This window comes from Prionailurus viverrinus, unplaced genomic scaffold (genome assembly GCF_022837055.1).
Source record: "Prionailurus viverrinus isolate Anna unplaced genomic scaffold, UM_Priviv_1.0 scaffold_33, whole genome shotgun sequence".
In the NCBI taxonomy this organism is placed as follows: Eukaryota; Metazoa; Chordata; class Mammalia; order Carnivora; family Felidae; genus Prionailurus; species Prionailurus viverrinus.
In genome coordinates, this window is record NW_025927604.1 from 3,717,974 (window position 1) to 3,724,808 (window position 6,835).

The 6,835-nt window shown below is 49.2% G+C and overlaps 1 long non-coding RNA gene across 1 annotated transcript; it reads left to right on the forward strand.

Annotated features, from left to right (window-relative positions):
* Positions 1-512: 512 nt before the first annotated feature.
* On the forward strand, positions 513-3,419 carry LOC125158325 (uncharacterized). The gene is made up of 3 exons (XR_007149350.1): positions 513-737; positions 2,164-2,212; positions 3,052-3,419. It is a non-coding gene; the product is annotated as an uncharacterized LOC125158325 (long non-coding RNA).
* The last annotated feature ends 3,416 nt before the right edge of the window (positions 3,420-6,835 follow it).

The following is a 6,835-nucleotide window of genomic DNA, read 5'->3' on the forward strand; positions in this document are numbered from 1 at the left end:
AGAAGAAAAAGGCTACAAAGTGGGTCCAAATTTATTATCTTTATTTTTACATCATCAGCATGTCGCTAAAAGTCATTCATAATAAAGGCTAATTTGTCTTCACTGATACCCTTTGAAACAACCGGGGTAGAAGCTGGAGCTGGTGAAGGTCTTAAATACTCACCCATCTTAACCTCTGGCCAGGAATCCTGCATATAAGGCTCTGATGAAATCCATTAAGTCGCATGTATGGCAGTTGTTAAAATACGCCCACTACGTCGCCCAAATTAGTGCTTTTTATAGTATGCAAGCCAGCTATCTTATCCTCTGACTTTTGGCAAGAAAGATGCCAATATCCTAATTCTATGGAAATATTTCCCCTGCCCTCCTTACAATGCCAAAGAGTAAATTTGATTTAGAGCATGGGCGTTCCCATGCGTGAGGTACGGTATCGACAAGACCGACGTGGGTGCCTGGAAGTTCTAGAATCCAGAGCGCATTCCATCCCCGTGGACACAGAGAGCTCATGAAACAGATTCCTGCTGTACCTGCCCCAGCTTTAACCAAAGCCATTTCTTACATTTATTCCAGAGGGAAGGATTTCTTTTCTTATTTCCCGGGAAAGAAACACGAAGCAGGCCACTTTTTGCTCGGTTTATCTGGTGAAAACTGAAACGAAGCCTGATCCGCCTGAGTAGAGCCAAGGCGACACCAGAGTCCAGAGCTTCGAAGAACACACGTGGAGTATGACGGAACAGGTACACTGCGAATTACATGGTTTCCACCATTTTCAATAAACGGCAAGGTTTCTGCCTCTGAAAATCTGGAGGTGCCACTAATCTCTCCAGAGACACAGTTATAAATTTGTAAATCAGATGAGACAGAGAGGAGAAGCGGGAGCTGAAGGGGGAGAGCAGGAGACAGACCTTCTCATTCGCGGTAGTGAGCAGCGTCTCTTCCAGAAGGGACTTGAAGGCTTCCGGGCATTAATTAATCGGAACGTGTGTGGGTGAGACTGATTAATTTAATGCTCTGTGTGATCCGAAGACGAATCAGAGCTCTATTGGTGTAAAATCTCTCGCTAAAAGTTCACTGGTAAAGTGCACCTCACATCTTAACTAAGAGAAGGTTATATTCTGAGCATCACCGCGTCTTTCTCCAAAGGCTGAAGACTGTTCAGACCCTCCAGTCTCTTGTTCTGACGCCCAGAAGGTATCATCATCCAGGACTGGCTATTTCACCGTTGAAGGGATAGGAGATAAACAATGCCATAAAAATATTGTTCCTACCTTTTTGTTTCTTTTTCCTCTTCTTTCTTTTCCGATGAGATGCCTTTATTGTTGGGTTTAACCATGAAAAGAATCCATGTTCTTTTTTTTTAATTGTCAAACAGAAACATTTAAATAGTACAGTCAACACTGTCCAAAATTTTCCTCACTGTTAACCAATGTTAACCAACGTTGATCATTTTGTGGACAACTGAATATCTTCCATGATCTGTCCAGTAAATAACTGGTCGTGCGTGGTCTCAGCTATTCCAAAGCTCACAGATGAGACAAAATTATGTGTTCTCAAAGTTACCCTTGAAAATTCCCAAAGCTGATAAAGCCTTTCAATAAGCTGAACAAATTCAGGCTTTCCTTCAAAATGTTGAAAACAAAAGTTTTTTTTCTGGTTTTTTTTGTTTTGTTTTTGTTTTTGTGGGTTTTTTTTGTTTTTGTTTTTGTTTTTTTGTTAAGAATGAGACAGAGTGGCTTGCTCTCAGGGACCCCAGGGTACCAAGTAGCTCTCTTCAACCCTGAACTCCAGAGCAGGAAGATGCTCACGGTCTGGGAATCATGTGACCTCAGAAATGCCTTCTGTCACGCCTCTCCCGGGCACACACCCTGAGATCTCTGACGGGCAAAATTAATGCCACTACGTTAAGGTCCCCATTCCTTTTTTTTTTTTTTTGGAGGGGAGAGTGCTCAAGCACATACGGCTGCATCAGTTAGTGTACCCCTGTTGCAATATTCATATTATATGGCTTTCTTCATGAAGGATGATGCTGACATATTAAGAAAACCATAATCCCTAATTATTTGGACTTAATTTCATATATAAATGGTCTCAACCTCTTTGCCAGATCTTTCTATCAAAGTTTCCCATTTGTGGATTATTGATACCTATTATGTTTTCATACAGGCATCCAGGGAAGGAACGGAGTGAGAGCCAACACCCCCCAACAGTGCAGGTTTGGGGATTTGTTTTCACCGACCCCAGTTGCAGGCGACAAGTTGGGTTGTTTTTAATTTTCACTGAATGATGTAATAATACGGCCCGTCTCCCGAGTTCATTTCTTTCATTACGAAAACCCCCTGTATGTCTTAGAATGTTGTCATCAAATAATCTTTTATTTCAGGGAATTTTTTTTTTAATTTTCCTGATAAAGTATTTATTTCCTGCTGCAAATCTTCCAAAATCTACTGTTAATGCATTCTGCACGTTACGTTTATTCTCCTCTACTTCTGTCCCGGGCTGTTTATTTCCTTCAGAAGGAGGCAACTCTTTGTCAGCCCCCACCTGGGTCCAAAATCACATGGGTCAATGTTTGTCCCTCTTTCCTGCCCGGCCACCTGCCACCATTTGCATTAGCCCTCTGCCAGGGGGACAGAGGGCTGAGTGACGGGGTTCACGTCATCCGTTTGGTAACTCAGGCCTTCTGGAAGGTGCAGGAGGCGCTGGGGACCTCCTAATTCAGGCCACAATGCCTGAACTACAAGGACGTAACCTAATCTTTTATGCGTGTTCAGTTAGGCTGTCGCCGATTTCTTCCATTCAGGCTTAGAGGCCATTGGACAAACCCAAGTCCTCTATCTTGAGGGCTCATTGTCTAGTAGACAGCATCAGTTTTCTCTCAGTTTTTAGTTCTGAAAAAAGCTCTTCAGAAACTATCTCGTGTTTTCCCCTGTCTAACCCCTCAACATCACCGTTCCAGGCCCCCCAAGTCCCCTCTTATTAAATTTTCACTAAGTCTAGTCAGCATATGCGATGTGTTTCTACTTTCACCCTGACTTGTACTTGACTTTCCAGGTCTGCTGCTTCTGCCTCTGAAGGTGCTGTTGGATGTGGTGGAGAAAAGACCTCCGACCAGGGGCTGTCCAGGCTCATCACTGGCCCCCGGGGCCCCTGGCTTCCCCCCACCCCGTCCCCCCCAACCAAAGTGAGCTTCACAGAACTGCCTTCGCTGATTTCCTATTTCACACCACCACCCTCTTGGGAAGCAGAATTCTGTAGAAAGTCCTCATGCCTTCTTCCTTGTATTGCTTTTGGTGAATATTCCTCAAAACGCATGTTATGATACCAGTGTGATCCCCCAGCTTTGCATCAAGAATCATCGTTAGCCGTTTTTACTCTGAGTTTGTTGGTTTGCTTTGTTCTTTAGTTTAATCTGTTTTGGTGAGAAGCATATTAAAAATTTGTGCTGAAAATCCCAGTGTTCCTCGAATTCTCTTGTTTCTTCCTAAGACCGTTCATGCTCTCAGGCTCCAGAGGATTTCTTTGCTCTGATGTCGCTTGGCCCATGTGAAATGTTATGCATCCTTACGAGGCCGAACTCTAGGAGTGCCAGCCCCCATTCTTGCCACCCTGGCTCCACTGTCCCCCAGGGGAGCCCCAACGGATGTCCACCTGTACCTTTCTCCCGCCTGGACTCAGGCCCCCAACTCTCTCATGCTCAGCTCTGGGTGGTTGGTGAGTTCCTGCACCTTAGCAACCACCGAGGTGGGGAAGAATTTCACCTTCTGGCTGACAACTCCACTATTTTTTTAATTTTATTTACTTATTGAGAGAGAGAGAGAGAGAGAGCATGAGTGAAGGAGGAGCAGAGAGAGAGGGAGAGAGAGAATCCCAAGCAGGCTCCGCACTGTCAGCGCAGAGCCCGACGTGAGGCTAGATCCCAGGACCTATGTGATCAGGACCTGAGCCGAAATCAAGAGTCGGACACTCAACCAACTGAGCCACCCAGGTGCCCCTGACAACCACAGTCTTCATCGGTGGATGTCTGAGCTCCCTCACCTCTCATGAGGAGAAGGGACCAGATACAGAACAGTAATCTCTACTTGTACAAATTCCTTTTAAATATCATATCTCTGATCAATTTTAAGGTTCTCTTATATAGGCCAGAGGTGAACACTGAGGGGACAGGCAGTTTGAACATGCGTCCGCGGGCTCTGAGCGTGTGTCCACCTCTTCCGTGTACGCACAGTTATCTGGGGCCTTCGACATAAGGTCCTCAGCTGAGATTCCAGAACAACAGGAAGTGTGCTCTTGAATTTCCTAACAGTACTGGCTTCTCCTGGTCTGGGTTTTGCCAAGACTGCCCCTCATGGCTTATCATCCTTTTTCCAGATGCGGCGTCCTAACCGCCTGGAAAGGCACCCTTGCCAGGAGAGCGATGCACCTTGCCGTCCTCTCCGGAGGCGGGTGAGAGAACACAGACCTTAAACATGATAGACTGTCCACTCCCCCGGATGGCATGGGCTGCTGGACAGGCCCGATGTTGCTGAAATTGTTCACTGGAGCCCAGCACCCATATCCACGGGCACACGTTTGCACTCCATCACTGAAGGACAGGGGAAGCCGCTCGCCTGCCCCTCCCAGGCTGGAGGCTGTCAGGAGGAGGGGGGGAATGAGCAAAGGGGACAGTGGGAGCACCTGCTGGAAGGAGGGCGAGGGGCGGGCAAGAGTAGACGCATGGACGGTCAGAGGGAAGCTTGCCCCGAGTCACTAACGAAATGCGTTGCTTCTGGAATACCACCCAACGTGCATGCACTGACGGACTCCTGAGCAGTTTTACTTCCTCTTAAACATTCTTGTGTCCATTTAACAGCTCATCTCCCTGCTTCTAGTATATTCCTTCACCCCCCTCCCCCTCACCTCATAGCCAGTCACTCTAGGCTTTTCCAAAACTAACAACACCCGGGTCCCATGAAGCTCGGTAGACTGGGCCCGGATGCTGCTGATGAAACATTTACCTAGTAAAACCCACTCTGTGCTGCAGAATGCCCCCAGATTAGAATCCCTTCTGGATCTAAGCTTGGAAGCAAATTCTCATCGATATAATTCAAGAGCCAATTAAGATTTGGAGCCACGCTCCCAAAGATCCTGGGATGTCAACGTTTCAAGGCTTTGATCAGAGAAACCAATCAATTGAAAGGTTTGGAACTGTTCCAGGACCCAGACAGAGAGGCCCTGCTGGGGGGGGAGGGGGGGGGAGGCCCAGAAGCCCAGCCCGGCCTGCAGTTCGGAGGCATCCGACCTTGGACCTCGTACATTCCCGGGGCCCCACTTCCTGCCGCGACCTCTCCTGGCAGCCAGGTCGTCCCGCTAATGCCTTTTCCACGTGGGCCAGGCGGAAACCGCCTTCGGTGGGGTGGGGGGAGCGACGTCTTCTCAGCTCATTTTCGGCTGTGTCCCTGGGTCACCACGAAGTGTCTCGCACAGACTTACCTTCCTAAAAATGTTCTCATCGCAGTGGGGCCCGGCAGACACGGGTTTTCCTGTGTGTGTGTGTGTGTGTGTGTGTGTGTGGTACCACGCTGAGAAGTTTCCAGTGCCTCAGACGTTCACTGCCGTGACCTGAACCTTTGGCTTTTTTTCCAGGACAGGGCTTAATAACGCAGGCCAAGCGGTGGCCAGAAGAAGGGGAAAAAAACACAGCAGCTCTGTTCCTTACATCAGAGCACAGGAACGATAGTCTTTCACGGAGCGTGTTGTGTTTGTAGGTTAGTGACCGATGCCCATTTTGCAAAATCATTCGCGCTGGGTGCTGAAAGCTGGCCTCAGAGCGCCAGCAGGGCTGGCCAGGCTCCTGTGTCCGATTTGGTCAGTGGGGTCCGGGTGTCAGGCCGTGTGGGCCTCTCTGATCCTCTCTGATCAACGGTAGAGACACGGCGGTGTCGCAGAGGGTCCCAGCCAGCCAGAGAGCATGGTACGTCCTCGCTGGCCGTCACTACGACACCTCGATATCTGGGGATGGTTTCTGAGAAGACCCGCGTTTGGTGATTTCTCGTCACCCGACCGCTGCTCCGATTAGGGCTGTTTGCTTGGATGTCTCACGAGTACGCTTGAGATGTGCTGCTGGGCAAAGGATTTTCCGGATCGTTTTGGAAAGAAAATGCAGTGACGATTTGTGGGACCGCCCCACACCGGGCCCCAAGCTAACATGGGTTTGAGAATGAACATGCCAGGTGCTCCCTCGTGAGCACGTAATGAGGTTGTTAAAATTATTCCTATAAATGCAGATGATCCCCCCCGCCCTTGGCCAGCTTTATAAATGAGGCCTTTCCCCGGAGCCCCAGGCTCAGAGACAGCTAGGCTGGAGTTTGGACTTCACATTTTCTCATATGTGAGACCAGCTGTCTGGCTCAGGTTCATGAAGCCAAACTGTCCACGCAGCTGCTGGCAGATGGCGGGCGATGCCACAGCCATCTGGGGTCACGGCGATTCGCCCTCGGAGGCTGAGACACCACGTGATGCTGAGGTTCCCGTGCTCCACAGCCGGGCCCCCTCCTGCCACATGCTCCTCGGCCACAGCCTGAGTCCGTAACAGGACTTCATTTTATCTCGTTCCCTCTACCGGAAGCGAGAGAGGGGCACACGGACTGTCCTCCTATGCAAATCAGTGTTCACGTGCAGCGTTAAGAAACATTACACGGAACATGTACATGGCACAGCCTGCGTCTGTGTCTCACTCAGCGGGCAAGGTTCACGCCATCTGGAAAGGGCCGCTGCATTTCACCGCTGTGTTGGGGGCCGGTTCGCATCCTAGGGGGAGGGTGTTGCTTCCAAGTCAACCTGGGAGAAGGGAACCGCA